The sequence below is a fragment of the Vidua macroura genome, chromosome 5 (genome assembly GCF_024509145.1).
Source record: "Vidua macroura isolate BioBank_ID:100142 chromosome 5, ASM2450914v1, whole genome shotgun sequence".
Taxonomy (NCBI): Eukaryota; Metazoa; Chordata; class Aves; order Passeriformes; family Viduidae; genus Vidua; species Vidua macroura.
This window is the reverse complement of record NC_071575.1, coordinates 11,254,175-11,265,071: the sequence shown is the minus strand read 5'-3', so window position 1 is coordinate 11,265,071 and position 10,897 is coordinate 11,254,175.

Genomic DNA, 10,897 nt, shown 5'->3' with positions numbered 1-10,897 from the left:
CAGGTCTGCTGCCAGTGCCCAGTCCAGCAGAAGGGTCGAGACACTTCCTAAAATCTGAGCTCTGCAATGCAGTCACCATCAGGTAGACAGTGAAGCCCTTCCAGCCAGAGTGCAGCCTAAAGGGTCAGGTAGTGCCCTTGCCTGTGCAGATGGTTACAGAAGGGTGCCCATTTGCTGGGTTATGTGGACTTCAGGTCTCTCCACACAGCTAGTGAAATGCTTCTTCTTCAAAGAAATGTCCTTCCACACACGCCACTGCGCTACGCCCCTTTTGTCTGCCCTGGTCACAGTGTTCCTGCCTTTCTTCAGCATTAGAGGAATATTGTGGTGTAAGGTGCCAGACTCAGCCTGTATTATGACTGGTTTGGGGTGGGATAGGCTAGTCCGTCATATAAACCTAGGCAGAGACCTTCAATGACTGTCACCTGGGCTAACATTGCTGAAATGAATGGACTTGCCTAATACAAAGTTCTCTGGATTCTGCATACATGAATAGTCTCACATATATATCTATAAACAATATAATTTCAGCAATTTCCAGGGAACAGTGTATACCCCAAATTAATGTTTCTGACTGACTTTATTATGTAGTTTTACAAATTTGATGAAATCAGATGAGTCAATTTAATTACCTGCTTCAGTTGATGACTATTTCAAATATAAAACATAATTATCACTTGGTCATATAGAAATTTGCAGTATTTACTATCCATTTATGTTCATAAAAATTACTGTATAATTAGAAAATTATTGTCTTTCTTTTCCTGCAAAAGTGAGCACTCCCTAAGAGCTTTTATCATTTCAGACTCTTGACTACATATTTATCTTCAGATTGTGCATTCAGCAGCTGTTCTACTGGCTGACTTGTGTTCTATACATACATACATACATACATACATACATATTACTAACACAGATTCAATTGTTTGTTACTGACAGATTGAAATTCACAGTTTAGAGCTTCAACTTGCAACTTTAGATTGCTAAGATAGGCTTTACATTCCTCTACATGCTCAGAATCATTATTTTCTGTATATTTCTAACTGTGTAAGGATATAAATAAATGTAATTTAACAAATCAGTATTTCAAAGTCATATAATTTCTATTTCTGATTGCTTAATCTTTACTTTGGAGAAAGATTCAGATCCATGCATCTAATGTGCAAAGTACTGCTATATCTAGTGTTAAGCAAATAGTAATTTGAATAATTTTGTGTGATTGCATTAAGTTTGCTTTGGAAAACTTTGGCAATGGTGGGACTACAAGGGTGGCTTTCATGACAAACTGCAAGAAGCTTCCCCATGTTCAACAAAGCCTATTCCAGCTGTATCCAAGATTGCTACAAGGCCATGGCTGCCAAGGCCTCTGGGATAACATTTAAGGGGCAAAAAAAACTGCTAGGCAACAGCAGCTGGAGAGAGGAATGGGAATATATGAGAGGAACACCCCTGCAGATGCCAAGGCCAGGGAAAAAGAGGGGGAGGACATGCTCCAGGTGCTGGAGCACAGATTCCCCTGCAGCCCGTGGGAGGGTCCATAGTGGAGCAGATACCCTGCAGCCCATGGAGGAACCTGCTAGAGAGTAAGCAGATGCATCCAAAGAAGGCAGTGTCTCCTTGGGTGTCTGGGTCACGCATCTGGCAGGACCTGTGGCCCTGTGGAGAGAGGAACCTGTGCTGGTAGGACTCGGGACCCCATGCTGCAGCAGGCTGTTTCTGAATGACTGCAACCTATGGAAGGTTGTGACCAAACTGGAGAAATGTGTGGAGGAGTCTCCCGTGGGAGAGACCCCATGCTGAAGCAGGAGAAGAATGAGAGAAGGAAGGACAAGCAGAAACACCGTGTTATAATAAACTGCCTCCAACCCCAATTCCCTGACCCCTTGCACTGCTGGGACAGGAGGTAGAGCCAAATCAGGAATGACGTTGGGCCTGGGAAGAAGGGAGCGTGGGAGGGAGGTGTTTTAAGGTTTAGGTTTTACTTCTCATTACCCTACTAGGATTTGATTAATATATAAATATTTTACTTAATAAATTAAATTAATTTCCATGAGTTGACTCTGTCTGGTCCACAACAGAAAGCTCTTCTTGTCCTTCTCCCAACCCAAGAGCCTTTGGCTGTGTTTTCTCTCCCCAGCCCAGCTGAGGAGAGGAGGGATAGAGAAACTTTGGGCAGCTAATGTCCAGCCAAGATCAACACAACACAGTGTGGCATATATTTTCTTTAATCTTATCTGAGCATTCCTTGTTAAATTTCTAGTATTCTTGTGAGTGTTCTTTCTGCTAAAAACAAACAATCAAACAAACAAAAAACAACAGAAAAAAACCCAAAAATTTAATTAATTTTAATTTTCATCCCATGAAACTCTGGATTTGTAAAAAAAAACCCATCTTTGGTAATGATAAAGATTTTCATTTACAGTGCAAGTCAAACATGCATTTTAGAACAGAAATCTCAAATCCAAAGAACTTTTTCTCTAAACTTACCTTAGATCATCTCTTTCTGTCTCACCAGTTTAATTACCTTGAACATAAATGACTATTTTTCCAACAGTGGTATGCTCAAAATTATTACACACAGAGTATTTTTCTTTTCCTAGAGCTGTGCTGTTTATCCTTCTGGGTATTTTACTATGTCATTTAAAAGACATCTACACTATTTTGTCCTTTATAACTTCCAAAAAGAAATTGCTACTTGTTATCTTTCTCAGGGCTCTATCTGACAACATAAACACAGTTCAAAACAAATACTACTAAATTTTCAGTGTCTATAATAGAATGTTTTTTCCATATATTAAACCCATTAATTTTTCCTGAAAGGATTTGAAATGAGTATAAGGGTTATGTTATACTGCCTTTGTGATATATTATTTTGTAAAATGTAATAGTCTCGTTCTGAAATTTGCTATTGATGTTTGTTTTTTTTCCTTTTAAATTTAATAAGCAACGCAGAATATATTATACTATGTCAAAATCTCAAACAAAACTGTCCATGACTGAAGCTATTATCTTCCAAACAGAGGACTGACAGTGTTTAAAGTACAAACATCAAGATTTTATTCCTATTACTTAACAGATTCTAATATATAGTTAATCTGCCTTACATCAAATATAGCATTTCAGACAGATGATTACAGACTGATTTTCTGACATTAGATTTGTAGCTGCTTTGCATTGCTGGCAGATTAAATCCAACTGGAATCCAGTCTCTAATTTTAATGGGAGCTGTACATATGTTTTACAAACCTCCAAGTTTAGTTCAAGTAACCTTCACAAGAACCTCTAGCTATTTATGTCTGGGTACTGTATTGCTTTTTTTGGATTATGAATTATATGCTTACATTTTTTGCTACATATATTTTTCAGGTTAAAAAAATCTGACTAGTATTCCAGTCAGTTTTCTATGATTCATATGGAATTTAAGGGGATTTGCATTAATTATTTGTAAAAAAACCCATATAATTAAATTTTCAAAAATATTTACAGCAAGAATTTGGAATTTACTGTTCTTGTCAGCTGAATCCACATAAGAGTGGGAAAACATAATCTTTGTGCATGCAAATGCAGGGTTTTGTTTATGCAATGACTATATGCATGTTTTGCTCTACTAGCTTTTTGGTTGAAATTTTAAAATATTTGAAAACCTGTGCAATCTATTCTTCAACATGCATTTTTTAGGAGATAATAATTCTGGGTAGAGGGGAATTATTTTGTCAAGAACAGCAGTGATTGTCTTGCTAGGATGCACTTAAAATAAAATAAAAAGCTTAGTTGGTAGAAGAAGTTAAGTTTAATCTATAAATACAGTGTAATTACAAGTATTGAGGCTGGATAAATCATATGATATTAACTATGGAGAAAGTCATGCAGTCACTTGCTGTGATTGTTCCACAACATAAAACTGTTCCACAATGCAAAAAGTTAGAGTATACAAGATCCAAAAGTAACTGAGCCCTTTACCAGTGCATTTCTAGGAATAATACCTGCCTGCAACTCTGTTATAGGTTATAGGGGGAGAGAGTTATTTAGGAAGTTATTTACTATAAGGAAGTAGTTATTAATACCTTTCTATCTGTTTTCAGAAGTTTTGCTAGTCACAGAGAGGGACCTTCTGATTTAGAGAGATTTTGGCATTCACAACCTAGAAGTAATGGGGATTCCTTTTGTATTAGACTGTAGTGGCAGAAAAATACACATAGCAATTTTAATTATTTTTTGAAATTGACACTGATTGTATGAATGTAAAGCTTATTTGCCCATTTTTCCCGTTCTGATTTGATTTTTCTCCATAAATTACCTTAAATAATTGCCTATCTTATGTATTTTCAGCTCCACACAACATTTCATTATGTTCATGTCTGAAATTTCTTGAGTTATTCAGTTGTCAGAACAGATTTTATTAATAATGTCTTCCAATATGAAATATCATGCTCTTCTATGTTAACGTCCATTCTTATTTTGCTTCAGAACAGCTATATTTCAAGTTCTTGTTTCTGGTTCATGCATTTGTTTTAAACTGTAGATTAAATAGCTTCATATTTCATTTTGCTCAAACAGTCACAAAATAGATGTACATACTACCTTGGAGAAGGAGGTTGTTACTTAAATCTCAGTTCACCAAGGTGATTAACCTTTTAATAGTTTGTATATAGTAAATTGCCCTAACTTTTGCTCATCTTTTTGTATGAAAAAATAATGTGAATCAGAAGATGATTTTATGTAACATATCTTCATTAAAATATTTCCTACATTATCTATATTTATGTAATAATGAATTCTGAAAGAAGAGGAGTTCTATGGAAAAAAAAATAAAGTGAACTGCTATTTCTTTTCTGGTATTTGCATGTCAAACAGGGCCAGGTCAATCATAAACCCAGGACTGTAGTGCAGTCACACATTTCTAGAATAATAGATTAGCAATACAGTTTGGCTAAAGTTCACTAAACTGTTTTGGTATCCTTACAGCTGAGAGCTTGTAAAAGTTGTTATGAAACTGTTACTGATGATGACCTTAAGAAACATAGCCTGCATCTTAACATTTACTATTTTCAGGGTGGGTTGTTTTTGCCATCTGGATGATTATTTTACTATGCAAAAAATTCGGTTCCCCCTTTCTTTGGGAAGGACTTAGCATTAACAAGCCGATCTTGAGTTGTTTTTTATTTCTCTTTTTTTGAAAAAGCAAAATTATATAAATTATTTTTAGCTCAAGGGTTCTTTAGAAATATTATTATTTCTTTCTGTGCAGAATAATCACTTATGTACTATTGCTGCCTTCAGTATTCTTTTCCAAGACATATTACATATATTTGGTTTTGATGTCTAAAATTACAGGCTGAGGGTGTTTATAGTTAAGTCAATATTTGAGCTATGCAACATAGGCATTTAGAGAAAGGCCAAGTGCTGTGCTTGTGTAACTGTTTCATTTCTGTAAATTCCTTAGTAAGTGTTGTACTCCTTCATGTATTGAAAGAGTGATGCAGTAGTTCACATTTCTGCTATAAAAAAATTCAGTGGACTAAAAGAAGGAAAGAATATTTTCATCTGTTTTTCAATAGTAGATTAATATCCCAATATTCCTGCATAAAAGCACAACAATTAGTTGTGATTCCCTGTAAATTTTCCACAATTTAATAGTGTTAGCAACCTTACTTCCATTTTCTTTTTTTTAAACATAATATGGGATTTCATACACTATATATTGACTAATATTTATGTTGGTAAGTAATAATCTTACCATTTGTTTCAATATATGCTTTGTTAATTAACATTTGGTTTTTCTTCTTTTCTGTTTAGACTTTGACTCTCCCAAAATACTTTTTTGACTCTCATCAGTGCACACAGGTTTAGACACCTTGGTTTATTAATGCAGCTATTACACTATTGAGATAGATTTTGTAGCAATACTTTCAAACATCTATTTCTAAGGCAAGTACATGATTTTGACAATTACAGATAGATTAATAATGAAAATGGAAAATCGCCAACTCATAAAGAGAATAAAGAAACCCTATCTGTAGGATTTCATTGCGGGAGATGTTAGAGGATTTGTTCCTTTCTTTCTTTAGGGTTAAAAGAGTATGGAAACACATTGGGAATTGACTTGTTGTGACTGTTGCATTTGGATGTATCTTTTTCAATTTGAAGTTTCCCTGTTACGACACTAATACTTCTGTTATCCACCGTGTTGAGACAGTGCTGCTTTGTGATCCCCTGTGTCTGATTCAGTCAGGCAGGCTCAGAAATGACCAGTTGTGCCTGATAGTTGAAGTCCCAGTGCTACCATGCTTTTTCTCCTAACACATAATCTTCTACGAGTAAAAAGCACCATCAACACACAGTGCACTGTCTGTTGCATCCCATAACATACCAGATAATTCCTGCCTTCTCTTTTCTGTGATCTGGGACCACTTTTGTGAGGCCTGAGAAAGGAATGAATTTAAATGTGGTTTAGCATTAAACAGGATAAAAGTAAAGTAAGGGTTGAACTGGAGCCAACCATAGCATAAAAACCTTAAAACATAGTTACAAAAGGCCAGCAGACAAAGGACATATGCAGAGATAGAAAGCAGAATATTCTGTTCCTTGTTGTGGGTGTGACAAACTCTCAGGCCATACTCACCAGTATCATATGGCAGCCCCGTATTTGGTTTTGGTTCAGAACAGTAATTAGAAACAACTGGTTTGCAGTGACAGTAATCATCCATTGCCAAGGAATAAGGAAATTCATCATCTTCATGATTCCTTAAATTGAGACAGGATGTTTTTATGCTCTAGTAAACCACAAGTTATTGGGCTTGACAGTATTCACTTACAATTTAAGGGAAGATGATATATTCCACTACAGGAATTATTGGTGAAATTTTATGGCATATGTTAGGCAAAGATCAAACCAGATGATCCTTATGTCTTAAAAATCTGTCCTTAAAATTTACAGCTGCTCAAAAAAACCCTTGTAAGCAAAATAATGAAGAGAAAGAGGAGGACTGAAACACTAATCTGAAATGTTTTTCTTATAATAAAGCACCATTGTTTCCAAGAACATAGGGCATTTCTGTCTGTTTGGAACTATTACGTCCCCAGACTTGTTCATAGACAGGACCTAACCAAAAATTTCATCAACACAAAAAAAGCAAACTGTGAGTTCTCTACTACTTTCTCTTCTGGCAATTGAAAGAAATATTGCCTACACCTCCGCAGTGTGCATCACTCATGTCAAGCCATGTAGAGATTTACCTGCCTGTGCAATGACTGTCTGTGCAGACAAAGAAATAGTGTCTTCTTACATATAAGAAACTACTTTCTGGATGACTGAGTCACTCAAAGTTGTGAAGTTTCTGTCAGAGCCAGGGAATAAATAGAACTAGGCATGAATCTATCATGCTACTAGTGTCAAGGCATTCCCTCCTATCCAGTTTTTGCCATTCTGTCTCACATCACGGAGCATTCTAAGAGAGGAAGAGAAGAAAAAAGGTCCTAGGGAACTAGACTGTCAAAGTCCTGGCACACAGTAAATCTTTTCTGCTTCCTCTTGCTGGAACTGTGATACTACACAGGGCTCAGAGAGTGGGAGTATTCTGTGTGCTACACTTGAAAACAGACAAAAAGAAGATGGGGAGAATGGACAAATGCAAGGGGAAAATAATTTATCATATGAAATAAGAGAAGGGAAGCAATTTCTGCCTCTTTTCTGAACCAGTGCAAAAGATAGAGAAGGCAAATACCAAAGCAAAAAGCTATTAATTCTATCTTCTGCTTCAGCTTTTAGCTGTACACCTCATCCTTTTTAGAATGAATTATAAATTTTCAAACTATTGCAATTTTAATTTTTATTTCTCCATTCACTATTTCTGTTTAGGTTTGGGGCAGTTCTTCTGCTTAGTTTTATTTTATTAGGGTTAAAATCTGACCTGGTTCAGTCTATTTAAACTTTCTTTTGTGTAATCATGGTCAAGTTGCTTTAACTTATTCCTATAAAACTGTGGCTGCAAAGATGACTTTGCATTTTTTCCTTTATGCATTCACTTTAAGTCATGAACCGCACAAACAGAAATGGTGGAATTACGTTTGACTTGAACTTCCAGTTACATAGCTTAGTAAATTCTCAGAAGTCGTTTGTAAGGTTATGGAATAAGAGGTACATTTCATGTATTTGGAGCAAATGTCAAAGACATGAGAACACATTGTCACAGTATTGTCATATACCCTTTTATGCCACAAAGTATTGATCTTGAGCTTGCACAGAAAAAAAAGAAACCTACTGTCAGCAAGGGATAATGAGTTCTTCCTTTTTTTTCCTAGTGTTTCCAGAAGGTTATACACAGTGGATCCCCACCCCAGATGACCTCACTCCAGAAAACTGTAGGAAAAACATCTTTCTGTCCCTTCTTCCTTTCAACTCTCTCTACATCACACATTGGTCATGGTTAGAAAAGGATCTAAGGTATTTCTTAGAAGAATAGCATAAGAAAACTTATCCCTGAATAAGAAAAGTGGAAGATCAGAAAACATAAAAGATATATCTGACCTAATACTGTGGACAGTGTGCATTAGCCAGTAAAAGGAAAAGATTAAGAAGGATTGATCTCTCAATTTATTTTAACAGAAATATTCCCTCCTACATGGTATTCCTCACTCATGGTTTGCAAAGCATTTTGTGAGAATTATTTCACCAGTAGTTACTTAACTGAAACTCATTTAGCATCAATACCTGATCTCATTTTCTTTGTCTTATCTACTGATACTTCTAATATCTGTATTGGAAGAAAAGAGCATTTAGATAAAAGAGTCAAAGTGAAGCAAAAGAAAGCAAAAGCATTTCCATAAAAGTATAACTTTTTTGAGCTCAAAAAAAAAAAAAAAAAAAAAAGGTGTTACCAGAGTCTATCCATTTTTAAATTATCTACAGAACTTCATTGGGACAGCAGGTTCAGGTGCACTGAACTGCAATTTACCATGGGTTATTCAGGTTTTAACACATGAAGGACTTAATACAATGGCAGTTCAATCTCAGAAAGTTCAGTATCATTTTGTTTACTCTGATTGACAAAAGTAAGATGAAGGATCTCATTTAAGGTGTGAGGTCACAATAAGTAGGAAAGCTCCTGTGAATTTTTCTGCTTTAGTTTCAGCAAATATAACAGCTAATATAATTCATACCGTCCCATATGAGACATCCTCTAATTGCTGCACTCCATCAGTTGTAATGGAAATTGGATAATTTACTATACAACAAAATTGTTAGATTATTGGTGCAAGGGTGCTTTTTTGATAGCACCCTCTGGAAAGTAATTTTTCAAATAGCCTTTTATTAAATAAACACTTTTGAAAAAAAGTCTGCTTTCCTGCAGAACTGTGGATCTCTGAATATGCTCACCCATGCTGAGAAGCAAATTACATGTGAAAGCAGAAGAACATTTGCAATTTAAGCTCAATTTATTACTTACAGAATAGCTATTTCATACAGAGTTTTATGACTTTTCTCACTATTTAAATACACCTTTCCTTACCCAGCTTGGCAAATGATACAATGAAGTATTGTATCATTTCATCATTCCCCATATCATTGTATTGGGAAAAGAGAAGACCAAAAGAAAAACTAGGATTGCTGCAAAGCCTAGATGTACTTAGAAACTGTACCATGAAGGCTGCAAAAGCCATGAGACATTGAAAAAAAAAAAAAAAAGGCTTGCTCGGGGGTTGTCAGTGTGGAAACATGATTTAACTTCATGTAACTGGCAGGGAACTTGGTACACTTGGTTCTAAAATAGGCAGGACTGACATTTCAGCAAAGATTATGTTGAATCTTCAAGAAATTTCAAGGCTGATACAGCAAATATGGTAATGATTAAATGCTATATGATGCTACAAGCACCAAGAAGCAATTTCTCTGCTATTCTGTGTGAAAGTAGCGTGTGTTTATACAGGATGCAACCTAATGCTCTCTCAGTTTAGGATGCAATTAGTCCAGAGCAAGTAATTTATAAAACTGTGTAATTTTCAGGCCTATGCTATGGACCTGTTACTAAAAATGGAAAATTCTGGTAGCTTCCCCCCAACACCCCTTTTTTTTTTATTATTTTTAATAACTATCTCCTTCTCTTTGCATAGGCTGTTGGGGTTTTTTTTAATAAATCTCAGAAAATTTGCATGTGACTTAGAAGTGTAAAATTTTGCAGGAACATTGACAGTGAAGTAATTTGTAACAAACTATTTCTGTCAGGGGAAAGAATTAAGGAGCATAAGGTATTTTATAAATACATCAAAAGAAGAAAGTGCTAGAGAGAAAACTGATCCAGGAATAACTATCCAAAACTAGTTATGGCAATGCAGATTTCTAAGAAAACAACATTTTACAAGGGTGAGAAGAAAAAATGGTAAGATACTGAAAAATACTCAGGCTGCCTAATCTCCTCAGCTGCTACTCACTATAGACATATCAATCTCAACACACAGAAGGAAATTTTTTAATAAGAAGGTACCGTGCAAAGTTTTACATTACAAAATCTGGGTCAGTTGCAATCCAGGCATCCAACAGAGCAGGTCTCCTTTGAACTCTTTGAGAATGGATTTTATACCACAAAGAAATGAGTAGAGGTATAGTAAGTGGCACCAGTACTGAAATTCCCTCTGTACTCTCTTGCTAGCACTAGGATTGGGAGAGGAAGGGAGAAAAGGGCTCTCTCAGCTCACAAGAGAGAGACTATGAGTAATGTGGCTGGCAGTGCCAATGACCAGGAAGAATATCACTCTCTGGTCTGGTTTCCTTCTAGAGCTCAAGCTGGCATTTCTCCATCTGTGGAGACTTGTACTTGTTCCGTGGCTGATCACGGACCCCAGGCAAGCTGAACATTGAGTATTGATTATGTACAGAATAAAACAACCCTCAGAATTACAG